Source organism: Triturus cristatus, chromosome 8 (genome assembly GCF_964204655.1).
Source record: "Triturus cristatus chromosome 8, aTriCri1.1, whole genome shotgun sequence".
Classification (NCBI taxonomy): Eukaryota; Metazoa; Chordata; class Amphibia; order Caudata; family Salamandridae; genus Triturus; species Triturus cristatus.
In genome coordinates this window covers 1,645,630,684-1,645,648,996 of record NC_140591.1, presented here as the reverse complement: position 1 = coordinate 1,645,648,996, position 18,313 = coordinate 1,645,630,684, and the positions used below count along the sequence as shown (strand labels likewise).

Below are 18,313 nucleotides of genomic sequence, written 5' to 3'. Positions count from 1 at the left end.
AGAACATTGCAAGCACTCAACCCCAGTCAACTGATCTGGGTTTAATCCATCATCATTCTTTAGCTCACTCTGCCACCCCAATTCAGATATGGCCATATGCAAATCAGTCTGACCCTGTGCCTCATGGGAACAGTCCAGCCTGAACTGCCAAGCCATGTCTTCCCTGGACCGGAAACAAGCATCCTGGGACCGGTTGCTGGCTAATCAGTCGTCATCAGCAAGGCTAGCTTGAATCCAGTGGCAAAGTGAGGAAGGGACCCACGTCTGGGCACACCCTGCCATCTTAGGGTGAACAAAGACAAGCATTTGCAATGCATTAGGTCTCGCATTTACGTGAGTTTGAGCTATTGACATTGCAAATAACAATGCCTATTGGCATTGTCATTTACAATGCCAATAGCTTTAACTCGTGTAACTGCGAGACCTATTGCATTGCAAATGCTTGTTCTTTTCTGAATTCTGCTTTTACTAAACGCATTTTGGGACTTGTAGTTCCGGTGCAGTTCATTCAAAGCCATCAATGCTTCACACTTGCATGCAAAGAGTTGTAAAAGGAATGTCCGGGGCCAGAGCAGCAGAGGCCTTGTGACATAGAATTAACCTACAGTGCTCTGAAGCTCCCGCTAAAATGCAGAAATGTCTGCACCATCAAAAGAGAGTGAGTAGGTATGCTACTGGACATATTTCTTAGCTGTGTTTGTGAGGCCAGTGATCTATAATATTAAAATAATGCCCCCTGCACCCCACATACAAAACGTAATACATTGCATGTTATATTTGCAAAATGCAGTGGTATAAAATCCCGTATTGCACAGCGAACCATGAAACATGAGAATATTTCATAGTTCCCAGTAAAATATGGCTTTTGACTTCATAATGGCAGGCCTCAACCCCCTTTACAGGGGTTTACCGTATCCTGTGCTCCAAAAATTATGCAGCATATAGGACAAAAGAACCCTGCGCACTCCATACAAAACAAACAGAAGTAAAACGCTGGGTTAATCATCTGATCCTTGGCTTGTGAAATACAGTAAATGCCGGGCAAGTTGGAGGAGGAGACCCCCAGAGCCAGCAGCTGTTACCCCTATATCCTGAACAAATGGGCGCTGTGTTATCTGGAAAAGGCGGCAGCCCTCGATATATGTCCCACTGCAGCGTCGAGGGAGGCTGGTGAGAGGGGGGGCTGACGGGGATGACTGATAGAGTGAAGGGGGGGGGGGGTGGTAATTGTACCCCACTCCCGCACGTCACTGTCCTTCCAAAAATTACAATTTTCGAGGATCACACTTTTCAACGCTAATTTACAATAAACCTTCTGTTAACACTTAAGATGCGTGGCTTTACGGTTGGTCTCATTCAATTGAGCTTTTCATTCTTCCAAAGTCGATACGCTGCCACTAACTAATTCGATTGGGTAAAACCCATTATATAAAGTGCTTAGATAAACACAAAATAGTCCAAAGCAGTAACTTTTATATTATCGTTTGTGGTAATCTTTCTTCAAGTAACTGCTGTGTGTAAAATCTTACAAACTGGCACACAGTGGGAACTTAGCAGTGACGTAGATACGTTTAAATTCTGTTAGGTCGTCTTAGTTGGTCAGCTGAGGTGCCCCAAAGTCAGGTGTGACACCTTAGACCAGCCCCGTTTCTTACCCAGCAGCATGCTGCCATTCTTGTGTCATGCTTCCAACTGTAAAGAGAAAAATACTAGTCCCAGAATGCTGTTTGCTAATAGCCAATAATGGCGGATGGTGTTAAATGGGAGGGCTTAGTGCCTCACTTTGTTACGGATATGATTAAAAATGCCACCCATCTGTGATAATATTTCGGGAGCCCCGTCTCCTGCTCTCGTTCTTCAAAACATTATTTTGAGAGCACAACACATGCCAGACTGACTGCAAGCCGACGCTGAGATCTAAAGGCTGACCTCTGACCTTTTAACTTTAACTGTATGTTCATGTCCAGCAGCAGAATTGTTTGCATTGCAAGAACAAGCCAATAACATCACAAGCAAAGCAAACATAAACATGATAATAAAGGGAAAGATTTAGTTGATTTTATTTTTCTGGTAAGGGAGTTGGTGGCTATGAAAAGAAATTCATTTTTTTAAAGATCACCTTCTGGTGTTTTGGGGTAGCATCAGTGTTTCTCCCTAATGCACTATAAGCCTGGGTAAGGCGACTAGATAACTCCATGTCAGCCAGACACAACTTTGTCAGTTTTGATTCGGCATATTGGTGCATTCTGGGAGTTGTAGTCTTGGTTTATTTTCATTGAGCCAATCGGACCGACACGGCTCATAAAGACGTAAGAAACAAAGTCCAGGAATGTAAACATGTCTTCTGCGATGAAGCCTTCTCGTCACCCTAAACATGGGACTTTTTAAGGTTTCCATATATGAAGGGTCGGTCCTGTGAGAGCCGGGACCAGGAAGTCATCCAGTCACTAAGGGTGGAGAGCTTTTGCAACCAGGCTGGACCTGATGTTCTTTGTCTGCTGAATGCCTCACCTGGTTTTAAGGTGGCTGAAGGTGGCATGCAGCTTTCTGCCACTGTCACATTCTCTCACTGAGCTATTGTTCTAGTTTGTGAGTATTAGCAGTTTTCATGCAGTTCTAAGCCATGCATGCTTCCCCCGTTGCGAGGGTTGATCTGCCTAGGCCATACGCTGTGGAAATATGGAGACAAAAATACGGCGTTTAGTTTCCAAATGTATCGCCTCGTCAGGGGGATAGTAAGCGCTATATAAATAAAAAAGAAGAAAAGAAAGACTCTGGGATGGACCGGCTGACCGGTTATACTTAGTGAAAAGTTCATGTTTACTCTAGCTATCAAGTCATAACCATATAGCCTCAGGAGGAGCGATTAAAGAGAAGCTATTTACAATCAATCAATCGGGACTTGTGTAGCGGCTAATCAGCCAGGAGGGTACCCAGGCACTGAAGATGTGTCTAGAATTCAGAGACCTTTGTGAAGTACAAAAATTGTTTCGCAAGATACGACTTCAGTCCTTCTTTCAGGACAAACCTAAAAACACAGAGGATGACTCGGGATTGAGGAATCCCTCTACCTTTACCCCACTCAATGCTATGGTCCCCATGGAAGTGTTAACCTTTGAGAAGGCAGTACTAAAAGACCTAGCCTTAATACCTCTTCCTTCTCCTTTCCACATGCTTTCCAAAATCGAAATACAAACTGCGAACACGCTTGCTGGAGATAAATCGATAACTATCAAACAAGCAGACAAGGGTGGGGCAACTGTAATACAATCAACAGTTGACTATGATACAGAATACTATGCTCCAATCACACTTGATCCAACCCCACGCCTCGCTAATGCCATCTCCACATTAGTACATGAGGCTGTTACCAACGGTTGGATTAGTCAACGTGAGTCAGCCTTTTTGATTGCGACAGAACCCAAAATACCGTATTTCTATACCTTGCCCAAAATACACAAAGGCACAGTTCCGTTTCCTGGGCGCCCTATTGTCTCTGGAATTGGCTCAATACTTGAACCCTTGTCCAAATTCGTTGACCATTTTTTACAGCCTCTAGTCAGAAACACACCATCTTTCATAAGGGACACGACTGACATCCTCAGAATCATCGGATCTATAGAGGACCCAAGAGAAATTGATTTCCTGATTACCCTAGATGTAGAGGCCCTCTACACAAACATTCCCCAGGGAGACACTCTGACTGTTGTAGAAGCGGCCCTCAATTCCCTAGATTGGGACTCTTCCACTCCCATCTCGTTTATCATGGAGTGTGCATCCCTGGCATTGACTGAAAACTTTTTTGAGTTTAAAGGCCAACTATATCATCAATGCCAGGGTACTTCGATGGGGAGTACTTTTGCTCCCAGTCTAGCCTGTCTGTACATGGCGGCCTATGAAATGAATGTCATCAATAACAACAACAATCCCTATGTCCACCACCTGAAACTGTGGAAACGATTAATCGATGACATTTTAATCTTTTGGCATGGCACCATCGACACATGTATGGCTTTTATAGGTTGGATTAATCAACAAAACACCTTTCTGAATTTTTCTCACACCATTTCAGAAACCAATGTTGCATTTCTTGACCTAAACATTAGACTATCTGAGGGGGAGCTCTCCACAAGTCTATATAGGAAACCCACTGATCGTAACAGCTTACTCCTATATCAGAGCCACCATCCTAGGGCTCTCAAAGACAATCTGCCTTTTGGACAGTTCTTGCGCATTAGACGCAACTGCACATCCACCACTGACTATAGGAAAGAGTCCTCGATTCTAGCTACCAATTTAATGACTAGAGGTTACCCAACCAAAGTGATCTATGACTCTATGATGAGAGCCAGAAATAACCCTAGGGAAGCACTACTAGAAGTCCACTCCAAACCACCAGTAGACTCGATTACATGTGTCACCTCTTACACAGCTACCTCAGTTCCAACCAAGAAGATCATTTTGAAACATTGGAACATCTTGAATACAGGAGACTTAAGGATACCAAAACCTAGATTTGCATACACCAGAACCCGTAGCCTACGAGACATTTTGATCCATACGAGACCCAGGACCCATGCTGATATGACACAAACCACTTTATGGGGTCTACCACCTGTGAAGGGACATTATCCCTGCGGTACTTGCACAGTCTGCAAGTACACAACACTGACCAAAGAAGTGACATTACGATCCAACTTCAAGTGGTACATCCAAACACACACTAATTATAACACTAGACAGTGTATCTACCTGATCACCTGCCCTTGTGGTCTACAATATATAGGGATGACCATGCGTCCGGTCAAAGTTCGCATCACCGAACATAGAAGTAACATTCGTTGCCAACGAGCTACTACGAGAATGTACAGACACTTTACAGAGACTCAACATTCCCCTGATTCCTTACACTGGATTGTATTGGAAGCTCACCAACATATTTCCAAACAATCTTTGTTCAGTATCGAACAGAGATGGGTACACAGATTAGCGAGCCACACTGAGGGTTTGAATGACGATATCCCATGGAGTTCCATTTCTTAATCATCTAATATGTAACCCAATTCCAACAGTGCCATTACTTGCTTGAATTATCGCACTATATGGAATAGAGGCTATCCACCAATAGTTGGCCTTCACGTTGGCACTACTTCATTGGTACTGGTCCCTTTTCCTACACAGACTTTCCACACTGTTGACGGCATTGGGATAACTAGCGTAGACTATTCCAACCTAGTCTGCGATGTTCTGTCACCTTGGTACCTACCCTACAATAAACCATTAACCAATGTTTATTGTCTGCTAGTCTCTGTTACAACACACTCTCTTTACCGGCATACCTTACGACATATTTTCACCAACATGTCCGCCAATGGCATCTGTTGCCATTTCGTGCTTAGTACTCGGTATGTGAGGATTAGAACATCTCCCCTTTCCAACATGTCCGCCATAGTTTCTGGCGACATCACGTGACCCTACGACTCACGTGATCACTACGGTGACGCGCCACGTCCGCACCACACCCCCTTTCACGTTACGAATCAGGAAACTGTGGGTATATCTCTCCGAGTTATCCACTCCCGGTCACCACCCCGGTTCCTGGCGGTATTGGGTAGGTGTTACAGCGTAGCGTGATTTAACGCGGGTGAGTATACCTTTAGCTCCTGATTCCTGTTACTTCGTACTGCTCTCGAGAGCTACTTCTGGGCTCTCCTGGTGAGCTTCTCCTCCGCCTGTATATTGGCCGTACCCTCGGCCCCGATCAGACCGCTCGACACACTCCTTGCGGTGCGGCTCTTTTTCGGTGTGAGTGGGTCGCGCCATACACGGTTGAGTTCCCACCCAGCACCCCATCAGTGCCTCTGATTACCATACCACCACTGTCAGTTTGGGTTTGACTGATTGCCTGCCTTACTTGCGTCATGTACCAGGCTTCCCTAACCCCCTATTCCCCATTGTTTGACGCTTTCATTTCTACAGGACCCAACTGGTGTCCTCTAGTCACCGCCAGGACTGTTGCTAGCAATTTCTAGCAACCCACTAGGTGAGTTTGCAGCTACAATCCCTTTGTCCATGAGTTTTGTATTATTCCTCACCTTTAATGCATGTTTTTAAATAATATGTTTTTAACTGCACGCCCCTTTATTCTTTGATTTACACACTGGGTGTAAATACACACCATATGCGATAATGACTAAAGAGTTGATTTACCCTTATGCATCCAAACCTTAATAACATGGTTTTTCCACTTCGGTGATAATCCTTGTTGATCTTTAGAAGAGTATTGTTTAGATTGTTATCTGGTATTATACTTTTTTCACCCTTGTCCGCAGGCAACGCACCTGAAGACGTGGTAGGTAGAATGCACCTCTCCACGTAGTGTAGATAGTTGCTTATGATCCTGAAGAAGTGCCTAGATCCTCCTGACACACGAGGCACGAAACATGTCGATCTATAGAGTAGAGCTTCATGACTAGACACCTTCTCTAGTACACTAGCCACTCTACACCATTTTAATCGGGTAGTTTACCTTCCGAATAAATTATTGATAAGGACTAACTGACCCGTTTTAACCTCACTACTCCACACATCTACACACTTTAGGCCCCTCACCCCCATGCACCAACCGGCAGGAACAGAAGATCCCCGATAAAGAGCCCCGGTTCGGGTGCCCGTCAAGGATTGCAGCGCCGCCTTGACGAGGGGCAGAGCTCATATTATGAAGCATGACACCCAGCTTGCTGGGTGTGTGAGAGCTCTAGTTCAACCAAGGGAATTTCCCAAGTAACTACTAGGCCCTTCCGATTCTGTATAATGGCATTGACGTCCTGAACAAACTCTTCTATGCACCAGAGGAACTTTGTACCCAGTTTTGTTCTAGAATTAAAGGAGCACACCTTTTAATTCAGGAACGCGTTTGGTCCGCTGACTGCCGAAAAGCTGTATCTGGCACTTTTAGTCAGACTTTTAATATTTTAGTGGACTGGTTATGTTAAAATTGAAACTATAAGTCACAGACCTCAACTTGCTGCTGGCTAAAAGCCAGGCCGACATTGTCACGAATTACTAGTCACCCATATAGTGGAACTCTGCGACTGTCCCAATTGTAGATGTGAGGTGTTACAAATCTGGCTTTCCAGCTTAAGTGTCTCTCTACAAACTGGTTATTGTGGTTTTGCTCTTTAATAATACAATCATATATATATATTGGTGCTTTATGTAGCGCCAACTTCCTTCATGGGCATTAGAGCGCTTTACAAGAGAACCACACTATGTTCACACATTCTCAGGGGCAGGCAGGCTATGTTTTCGTAACAGGTAGGGCAGGAAGCGAACGTTAAAATTGAAAGGTTGAGTCAATACAAATGTGACCCCTGCCATATCAAGTTGGCCTGTGCAGTTCCTAGCTTGATGCGCTAAAGCTTGGTGCCTATATGGGACCTTGATGTCCAATTGGACCGGAAATGGGCATTTCTGCCATTAAATCCTCATTTCTGTAAATTCCCTTCGCAGGGACGGAGACACTATTGCCCAGTAAGTGCCCGCTATCAGGATAAGTGGCTGCCCTCTGGGGGTGGAGAGAGCGCCCTTCCAGCTCCTTTTGTTGCATCACAGCCAGAGGGTGCAGCGTGAAAAGCTGATAATGGGTCTGCAAAAGCGGCTTCAGGGGCCCGAAGAGCAACCTATCGGCTGACAATGACCCTGAGCATGGGGGTCATGGTGACAGGGGCAGCGCAGGCCATGGGGTCCATGGTGGTGGGGGCAGGGCAAGTGCCCCCTTGGAGTCAGGATACTGCCTACTAAGTTTACATTACAATGATTCATGCATGCTGACACTGCTATTGATGCATTCCTGTGCTTTATTGCAGCCATATAAATCTCTCCGAAAGCAATAGGTGACGGACCAACACGGTGGGTGGGTGTGGGGGGGCAGGGGGTAAAATGAGATTAGCGGACTTTGTGCTAAAAAGATTGAAGAGTCCTGGTTTCCTCTGAAGGCACTGGGGCACATGCTCAATACTGAGTGGAAGGAGGGAGCACGATGAGAGAGGAGGGAGGGGGTCATGGGGTGCTTTGGGGAATGCTATGATGAAATTCTTGACACCACAGGCATAAAGATAAAAAAGCAGACCTTTGCTGAGAAGAAACTTGTCAAGCACTGACTTGTTGCAAAGAACAGTGTGCATAAGTACCTGGGGCTGAGAGCTAAGAGGGAAAGAAAAATAAAGTGATCGCAGACACGGCAAAAGTGAAAACAGGGGCGCGAGCGCTGTAGTTAAAGTGATCGGAAACGCGATCAAGCAAGCAGAAAGGAAACTGATTAGAAGGGAGGGGGTAGTGTGAAAACAGCGGGGAGAGAAGGGAGGGTGTAATAAAAAACAAAGGAGCCAAAGCTATAGAGAAGGGAGGGGGGAGTGGGAGCAGCTGTGCACATGCATGTGATCGTGCACTCAAGGTTTAGGCCAGCCAAAAGACTGGGTAGCACTTTGAAAATCCCACATATAAAATGTCTCTTCGAGCCTTTGGCTCGCGAGACCTAAAAAAACAAAGGGGATGATGGACGGAGTGTAGAACATTGCAAGCACTCACCCCCAGTCAACTGATCTGGGTTTAATCCATCATCATTCTTTAGCTCACTCTGCCACCCCAATTCAGACATTGCTATATGCAAATCAGTCTGACCCTGTGCCTCATGGGAACAGTCCAGCCTGAACTGCCCAGCCATGTCTTCCCTGGACCGGAAACAAGCATCCTGGGACTGGTTGCTGGCTAATCAGCCATCATCAGCCAGGCTAGCTTAAATTCAGTGGCAAAGTGAGCAAGTGACCCATGTCTGGGCATACCCTGCCAACTTAGGGCAAACAAAGCAAAACCAAAGGGGATGATGGACCGAGTGATGAACATTGCAAGCACTCACCCCCAGTCAAGTGATCTGGGTTTAATCCATCATCATTCTTTAGCTCACTCCGCCACCACAATTCAAACATGGCCATATGCAAATCAGTCTGACCCTGTGCCTCATGGGAACAGTCCAGCCCGAACTGGCAAGCCATGTCTTCCCTGGACCGGAAACAAGCATCCTGGGACCGGTTGCTGGCTAATCAGCTGTCATCAGCCAGGCTAGCCTGAATCCAGTGGCAAAGTGAACAAGGGACCCATGTCTGGGCATACCCTGCCAACTTAGGGCGAACAAAGCAAAACCAAAAGAGATGATGGACGGAGTGTTGAACATTGCAAGCACTCACCCCCAGTTAACTGATCTGGGTTTAATCCATTATCATTCTTTAGCTCACTCCGCCACCCCAGTTCAAACATGGCCATATGAAAATCAGTCTGACCCTGTGCCTCATGGGAACAGTCCAGCCCGAACTGCCAAGCCATGTCTTCCCTGGACCGGAAACAAGCATCCTGGGACTGGTTTCTGGCTAATCAGCCAGGCTTGCTTGAATCCAGTGGCAAAGTGAGCAAGGGACCCACGTCTGGGCATACCCTGCCAACTTAGGGCGAACAAAGCAAAACCAAAGGGGATGATGGATGGAGTGTTGAACATTGCAAGCACTCACCCCCAGTCAACTGATCTGGGTTTAATCCATCATCATTCTTTAGCTCACTCTGCCACCCCAATTCAGACATTGCTATATGCAACTCAGTCTGACCCTGTGCCTTATGGGAACAGTCCAGCCTGAACTGGCAAGCCATGTCTTCCCTGGACCGGAAACAAGCATCCTGGGACCGGTTGCTGGCTAATCAGCTGTCATCAGCCAGGCTAGCTTGAATCCAGTTGGAAAGTGAACAAGGGACCCATGTCTGGGCATACCCTGCCAACTTAGGGCGAACAAAGCAAAACGAAAGGAGATGATGGACGGAGTGTTGAACATTGCAAGCACTCACCCCCAGTTAACTGATCTGGGTTTAATCCATCATCATTCTTTAGCTCACTCCGCCACCCCAGTTCAAACATGGCCATATGAAAATCAGTCTGACCCTGTGCCTCATGGGAACAGTTCAGCCCGAACTGCCAAGCCATGTCTTCCCTGGACCGGAAACAAGCATCCTGGGACCGGTTTCTGGCTAATCAGCCGTCATCCCAAGGTATATTCAACAATAAGTGTCGCATTTACCATCTAAAGAGAACTAAGCTATTTCTACCATTTTTTAAGTACAGTATTGTGGATTTTTGTTGATTGTGGTCTTGTGTTAAGTGTATATAAAAATACTTATTTTTGATATACAACCTTTGTGATGTCCATCTGTAGTGTTGTCAATGGATTACTGTATGTGTTCACAAATGCTTTACACACTGCCTCTGAGATAAGCCTGCCTGCTCGTGCCAAGCTACCAAGGGGGTGAGCAGGGGTTATTTTAGGAGTGTACCCCCAAACCCTGACTAGATGCATGGGTCCCTATTTAGACAAAGGTACCTACCTCTGCCAACTAGAGACCCCAAATCTATTTTTTTTTAAAATGCAGCCTGTTTCCCTAAAGGATAAAGGGATGCATTGAAAGAAAAATGAAACTTTTCAGTAAATATTTTTTAAAGGGCATGCAGTGGTCTCTGGGACCACTGCCTGCTCTTAAAAAATATTTTTCCACATACCTACTTAAAGTGGGTGGTAAACTGCGAATATTCGGCAGCAAAACATTAGTACATTGCATGTTGACTCGCTTCTAGGAAGGGATGCTCCTTCCTAATAGTGAGTGTTGCAAATGCCATTTTGCGATTCAGTGACTCACAAAATAGCATTTGTACATGCTATTAGCCTTTTTTGTGGCTGCAAACAGGAGGATCTCCTGTTTGTTGCCGAAAAAAAGGGTCGTACATCTGGCCCTTAGTCTTTAGAGCAGTTTTCAGTCATCCAAAATACTTTTTCGGATCAAGCCATTGACAGATGGCAGTGGCGGTCTGCCTACCTCTAGAAATGGAAGGGGATCTCTTTTTATTTGGAGCAGGGACTCGGGCAACAGGACTCAGAAGTTGCAGTCGACATCATGGTGATCTGACAAAAGGGAAAACTTACACACCTGGTGTTGATCAGTGTGTGATAATTTGGTGAGACTCTGCGAGCAAAATAAAAAAGGTGTTTGTTCCATCGTGAACACATCTTTCATACTGATGGTGCAGGTGGTTGGGTAGGACCGAGAGGGTTGACGCCCTGAAGGGCAATCGGATTGATGGCCTACCCGACAGATTATTGAGCTGCAGTGGATATGAAAAGCGCAATTGAGTTACAATATACCGTCAAAGACAGGATAGTATCGAAGACTGGTCCCAAACGGAGTTGAAACTTAGAGAGGCACACACATCCGAACCCAACGGTGGAGAGAAAACATTCTAACAAAGGAGTTCAATATCACCTACAGGAGTAGTCACTCTACCTCGTGGCTCTAAAGACTTCTTTGAAGAAAAAAAGTTGCACAACTCCAAACCCCACACTACATGGCAGGAGTATGCAGAGCATGTGTATCTACCACCACACATGCCATCAAACATGTAGGTTTGGTGTCATTTCCCATCATTTTGTTCATTCTGGAGACAAGCAAAGTGACACTGACATTCTGCAACCACCTTAGTGTTTCATTGCTTAAAATTTGCTTAGGGTAAGCAGGTTGGGAGTACTGCATCCCCAAGCTATGAAAAATGAGTCACGAATCCAGATGCCTGCAAAAATATCAACTAGAATATCAACTACTATTATATTGTCAATGTAAGTACTTAAGGCTGAGTATAAATTTACAATTTTTAAACCTACACCTGCGTAACTTGACAAAATATAAATTTACAAGGAACTGAGTCAGGAATAGTACATCTATATTCACTTACATATACATATATCTAAGAAATATTTGTGGTTGATGTTCTGCAGTCTCTATTTTTGTAGGTCAAATTTGGTGACACCATAGTCTGCGTTACAGCTTTGAAGATGAAGTGTTCCTTACCTCTTTCCATATGATCTCTGCCAGCTCCCCTCGGTTCTGAACGACGGCCCAGATAAGAAGGTCTCGGATGAGATATTCTGTTGTTGGAAGGGGCTGTGGATTAGTAAAACACCAAACAGTGAGGTTAGACCATAGGTTTGTGGGGCGGAATATGCAGATTGTTACTATTACCTCTTTGTTTGGTGAGTTCGGTTCATATAAATTATAAATTAATATCAAATACATTAAATGTTTAAGAGGATTGAATTCAGCAGAGCAGGAGCTCCACCACAAACTGGTGCATGCAATGGTCACCACCCCAATGAAAGTAGCAAGGCCAGGAACTCTTTCCCAATGGAGTCCACTTTCTTACTTTCTTTTTCCAGAGTGATAAAAAAAGTTGAACCCAAGGAGTTCCAAAAATGTCTAGCTGTAGAGGCAACCAAAGTGTTTGAATGTGATAGTTTTTCTTGGAAGAGCCAAAATTTGCACCACTGGTGGAGCAGATAAGTGTCAAGGAGGCGCTTGTAATGAGTTCCCATTAAACCTGTAAATATAATTATAAATTCAGTCTTAATCTTCAAATTAAAAAAATTGTTTTAGTCATCTATTTCCTCTTTTCTGCACTGTATTCTTCACTTTCAGCCAACTCATGTTTCATGACTAACATGCCACTTCTCAGGGGTCCTAATTAATGTTCAAATCGTATCAATATTTACTCTTTAAACTGGAACTTTAGTAAGCTGCCTCCATCACTAATCATCTTCTGTCATTTAAATAAATAATAATTGTGCCACTTTCTGCATCCTGAGAGCCTGGATGAAGTGAACTGCGTCCAGATGAAAACAGTTGCCAGATCAGGGGCAGCTGAATTCACCCTACCTAGGCCTCTTTGACTGGCAATGGAACAATCTGATGGCCGGTACAAATAGGGGGATGGGCTACAGAGAACATGTGACAGCACCAAGAACCAGTCAATGCAACATGCAGGGAATCTGATGTATCTCTTTTTTTTGGTTAATTTATTAGCTATAAGATTCCCTTGGTCTTAGGATTTCGAGTGTGCTCACGAGTGTGGGGGGGGCACAATGTGTGTAGGGAGCATGCCATCGCGAGGGCTCCTAGCCCTAAAGCCTCGAGGGGGTGGGGGTGTTGGAGGGGGGTGGGGGTGCGGTGAGGGGAGGGGAGTGGGGGGTATAGTAGGGGTCAAAGCACAAGAAAAGGGAAGCTACTCGGCAGCAAAGAAATGTTTATAAAAATTAAAAAGATGTTTTGTCAGGGTATTTTCTGGCTTTTTCATTTTTTTTCGCCCCTTGATACGGCAATTCAGGTAATTTGGAAAATATGGCTAATTTAGGTCTCCGATTATGCACACTGAATGTATGCGGGTTAAATAACTACAATAAAAGGCAGAGGGTATCTAGAGTGTTACGGGCTCTGCACCCGCAAGAGACACATATCCCGTGGGCTAAGCGTGGGGTATTGCAAGAGCTAGGATATACGGTATTAGTAAACTCAAGACAGAAAAGCATGATAAGAGGGGTGGCGATACTGGCAAGATTTTATGTTGAGACCACGGGACGTTCTTTAGCTGATAATTTGGGACGCTGGGCCATTGTGGAATGTAGGTTTGGGGGTCTGTCATTTACATTGTGTACTGTCTACGGGTCTAATTTGGATGAAGCTTCAGTACTGGAATATCTGAATGGTGAACTTGCTACCTGCCTACCCCTCTATTTCTCTGCGGGGATTTCAATCTAAACTTGACTAGGGAAGATTTTCAAAATGGGGGCGTAGTTATAAGGGTAGGAAGCCCCGTGTTAATAAGGCCTTATTTCAATTAATAAAGGATCATGGATTATTGGATGTTTGGAGCAGTCTACATAGAGACAATCCAGGCTTTACTTTTTTCTCGCACCCTCATAACAGGCATGTTCGGCTGGATTATTTTTTTGCACCATCGGCAGTGTTTAATGGACTGAAAGTTAGTATATATCCAAGGGTGACCTCTGATCATGCACCTTTGTTAGTAGAAATCCCGCTAAATATCAGAAGCCCACCCCCTAGAATGTTTACATTTGATAGGAAGAACTTACTGGATGAAAAATTTGTTGAGCAGATTAGGGTGTGGATAAAGGAATTCTTTCAAATTAATAGATATTCGGCGCCCTGGGGGGTTGTATGGGATTCTTTTAATCGGGATTGAGAGGGGAGACGCAGAGCTTTGGGTTTTTAAAATCCAAAATGGCTAGACAGGCATTGCAGGCCCTTTATGATGACCTTACAAGAGCCGAGGAGGATCTACTTACTGCCTTAGCTGCCAGAGATGATACCACTGTATCTTTGAATAACTTAGCGAGATGCAAGGCCAAAATTAACCTTGAGTGGAGCAAGGAGATTGCTTTAAAATATCAAACCTACAGACAGGGGAATGCTACGAGTATGGTGAATCCACGGGCCGATGTTTAGCTCAGAAATTGCGCACAAAAGAGTCGGAACAAAGAATTAAGGGGATTCAGAATAAGGCGGGTGTAGTCGTATCTGATCCCCAGGAAATTCTTAAAGTATTCTATGAGTTTAATACCGAATTATATACTGACTCAAATTGGGGAGCCGTCTATGGGATTATCTGCTGCGTTATGGGCTCAGTTAGATCAAGGGGATGTTAAAAGACTTGAGGAGCCAATTGCAATGTGAGAATTAGAGCAGGCTATTAGCTCATTGACCGTAGGGAAAGCCGTAGGACCTGACAGACTCCCTTTGGAAGTATTTAAAACCTTTTTTCCTGAAATTAAAAATGATATGTTGATAGTGTATCAAATGGCGCAAAAAGGAGAGATTCCACGAACCTGGTCTGAGGGTAATATTTGTGTGTTTAGGAAAAAGGGGAAACCATCAGAGCTACCTGGATCATACCGCCCAATCTCTCACCTTAACGCCGATGGTAAAATCTATGCGAAAATATTGGCCACGCGTTTGGCAAAAATTATACCATCTATAGTCTCGCTTAAACAGCAAGGTTTTATACCTGGGAGAGGGACGGTTGATCATGTAAGTAGAGTAATAACCCTGTTTGACATTGCACAGGTTGAGGCCCGTGAATTAGGGCTGATATTACTTGATGCCGAAAAGGCATTCGACCGGGTTTCGTGGAATTTCCTTTGGAGGGGAATGCAACAAATGGGCTTTGTACAAGGATTTCTAAGGGCCTTAAAGGCCCTATATTATTCCCCGTCAGCCAAAATCTGCTCAATGGGACATAATTCTCAGGCTATTACGATCTCTAGAGGCACACGGCAGGGGTGCCCCTGCTCGCCACTCCTATTTGCGCTATATAGCAATCCTTGTATTCTTATGCTACAACAAAGTAGAAAAATTCTGCCTTTCGTGGTACAACATGAATGTTATTCTGTACTGGCATATGCTGATATTGCCATTGTTACCTCTGACCCCAGGCTTGCAATCTCTGAAATAGAATCTTTAGCGCAGATGTTTGGGGCAGCCTCGGGGTATAAACTCAACTCTGCAAAAACCCAAGTGCTTAGAACAAGTCAGGTAATAGATGGGGACGCCAGGTGTGTTAAGGAAGCCACATACTTGGGTATTAAGATCCGTACCTCTGTTCAAGAGATTATCGAGGTTAACTGGGGGGACATCATTTATGGAGTGAAAAGGTCATTTGAAAGGTGGGGGAATATTCATTTGTCCTTAGTAGGTAGAGCGAATGTGTTGAAAATGAATGTGTTACCCCGTGTATTGTATTTTTTTAGGGCTGTCCCATTGGAGGTCCCCCAGAAACAAATCCAATTTTTACAGTCGCTCTGCTCGAGATACATGTGGGCTCCAGGACGACCTCGTTGAGCAGCCAGGTATATGACTCTCTCTCGTGAAAAGGGTGGATGGTCTATACCGGATTTTGCTTTGTATTATTATGCATGTATTTTGGTTAACGTTCGGTTATTACTTACTGGTGAAGATCTCAGGAACCTAGCCGAAGCTCCTTCTATATATCAGATATTAGGGCCAGAGGCAAAGCATTATCTTTTTAATCGGGTGGATGGCAGTTATTTCAAAAGAACACGATTTAAGGTTTTGAATGCCCTGATTAAAGTGTGGAATAACGTACGAAAGAATGCTGAGGTTTCAGCACTTTCTATTTCTACTCCTATTAATTCTGTGGGAACACTTCCCTCGATATTCTGGGATCAGGTTGCATTTGGGTGGAGAAGGAGGGGAATCACCCGACTTGGGGATCTTTACCACGAAGAAGGGCGAGTTTATTCATTCGCTGAGCTGGTGGATAAATTTCATATTCCCTCTAACCAATTTTTTAAGTATTTTCAAAATTGGGATTTTTTGGAAAAACATTCAATTTGAATGAAGAAGGTTAAAATTGTTGAATCTATTAGACGACATGCTAAGATTGGGGTCGTTTATAAAGTATTGCTAGAGGGCAGAGCAAATGACTTAGAACAGTAAAACTTGAAATGGCGAACTTGGCTGGGGAACCCCGGAATCTCACTGGAAGAATCTATTGAGTTGGCGGGAAAGATCCTGGGTGCAGCCAATATTCACAGCCAACATTATAAAATGATATTCAATTTATATCACACTCCATTAAAAATGATGAAGTGGGGAGCGCAGTATGATGGGAGGTGTTTCCGCTGTGGTAAAGATAGTGCTGACATTGTTCATGTTTTTTTTGCATGTCAGGTCTTGGATCCCTTTATAGATTCTATCGAGAGGTTTCTGACAGAAATAACTGGAGTTGGGGTAAAAATGTCTCAATCTATGATGCTACTTGGTATAGGGGAGAATGTCGGGGATCAGCAGCGATTATACAGGCACCGGTATTTAATGTTTATGGCTATGGCCGTTGCACGGCTGACAATTGCATCTTTGTGGCTACAACAAGAGGCCCCATCCTTTGAGCTTTGGCGGGCTAAGTTTTTTAATGTTTATAATTTGGAATATAGTCTATATGCCGTGAAGGGATATAGGAAAAGACAGCTCGGATTATTGATATGGGGGGTTGTGAGGGAGTATATGGCTGGGTAATTTGGTTTATTATGTATAATATTGGGGGGGATTATGTGTATGTTCATGTTTAATTGCAAACCTAGGATACAGGGTTTTTTTTCATACATGTATTTACTTGGAACTTATGTGTCTGTTTACTTGTGCTGTTATTTTTGGTGCAGCTATGGAGCTTCAATAAAAAATTAAAAGAAAAAAAAAAGAAACATGCAGCAGATGTGAATTATGAGTCCACGAAAAGACAAAGAATCTAAAACAATGTGAAAATGATGGTGAGACAATGTATGAACTGTGTTGGAGTGATAAATCACACAAAAACTACTAATTTTGCTTCATAAGTATTGTAAGGGCGAGATCTCCTTTCCAGGTAGGTGGGGACTTGGCCTGAAAGTGTTTACCCGCCACCAACGGCAGTGGCAAAAAATGTGGGTGTACTGTTTGACACCCAGCTTGCATTTAGTGCACAGGTGTCAGCGGTGGGGAAATACTGTTTCTGGATTTTTTGCATGCAGAGGAAGTTTCTTTTTCTACTCCCTCATGAGGCCCAAATCACGGTGGTTAGATCACTGATCCTATCCAGACTGGACTATGCTAATGTCTTGTATCTCGGTATCAGGAATATCTTATCCAGTGCCTGCAAGTCATGCAGAACATGGTTGTCTGCTAAATATATAAAATTCCAAAGTGCGCATTGGTCTCAGCATACTGAGCCAAACTGCACTGGTTACCAGTGTGTCAGCATATTAAGCCCAAAGCTCTGTCCCTAACACATCAAACCCTCCACAACAAAGGTCTCAGGTACTCAAGGGACATCATCAAGGTTTATTGCCCAGGGAGACTGCTGCAATAGAGTTCAGCAGGTTTTATTGTCTCACCATGCTTTCGGAAACTGCGGAGGGGAGGCGCTTCTTTCTTTATAGCAGCAAATTTGTGGAACAAACTTCCTGATCACCTTAGATGGATACCCAATGAAGCTAATTTCTGAAGGTAATTGAAGGTATTTTTGTTCAGAGATTATCAGTCTATCATGTCTTCTAACCCCGGATCATTACCCTTGGGGCATACCTAATAGCGCCGGGACACTCTCTGCAAGTAGCTGTGCGCTTTAGAAGTGCACATTTCAATTCAATTGAATAAGGGCCTGGCCCTTTGAGAAAGTGGCTCCTGACATTTTTCAGGCTCCTTCCACACTCTAGGTAATTCATGAAGAAGTCAATGCAAGAAATGTCATACAATTTGTGGAGAAACGTCTTGGAAGGCATGGTGTCCCAGGAGAGTTGGTCATGGACTGTGGGATGCAGTTAATATCAGTGGAGATGAGGAAAGGCTTAAATGAGTTAGGGGTTCAACAAAGTTGGTC

The 18,313-nt window shown here is 44.2% G+C and overlaps 1 protein-coding gene across 2 annotated transcripts in view; it reads right to left on the bottom strand.

Annotated features, from left to right (window-relative positions):
- The window catches only part of LOC146808484 (transient receptor potential cation channel subfamily M member 2-like), a 790,090-nt gene extending 778,047 nt beyond the window's left edge, over positions 1–12,043 (bottom strand). For both annotated transcript variants that reach the window (XR_014968000.1, XM_085623576.1), the window contains exon 1: positions 11,938–12,043. The gene's annotated coding sequence lies outside the window, so the exon portion shown is untranslated. The remainder of the gene's footprint in view (positions 1–11,937) is intronic.
- Between the last annotated feature and the right edge of the window lie 6,270 nt (positions 12,044–18,313).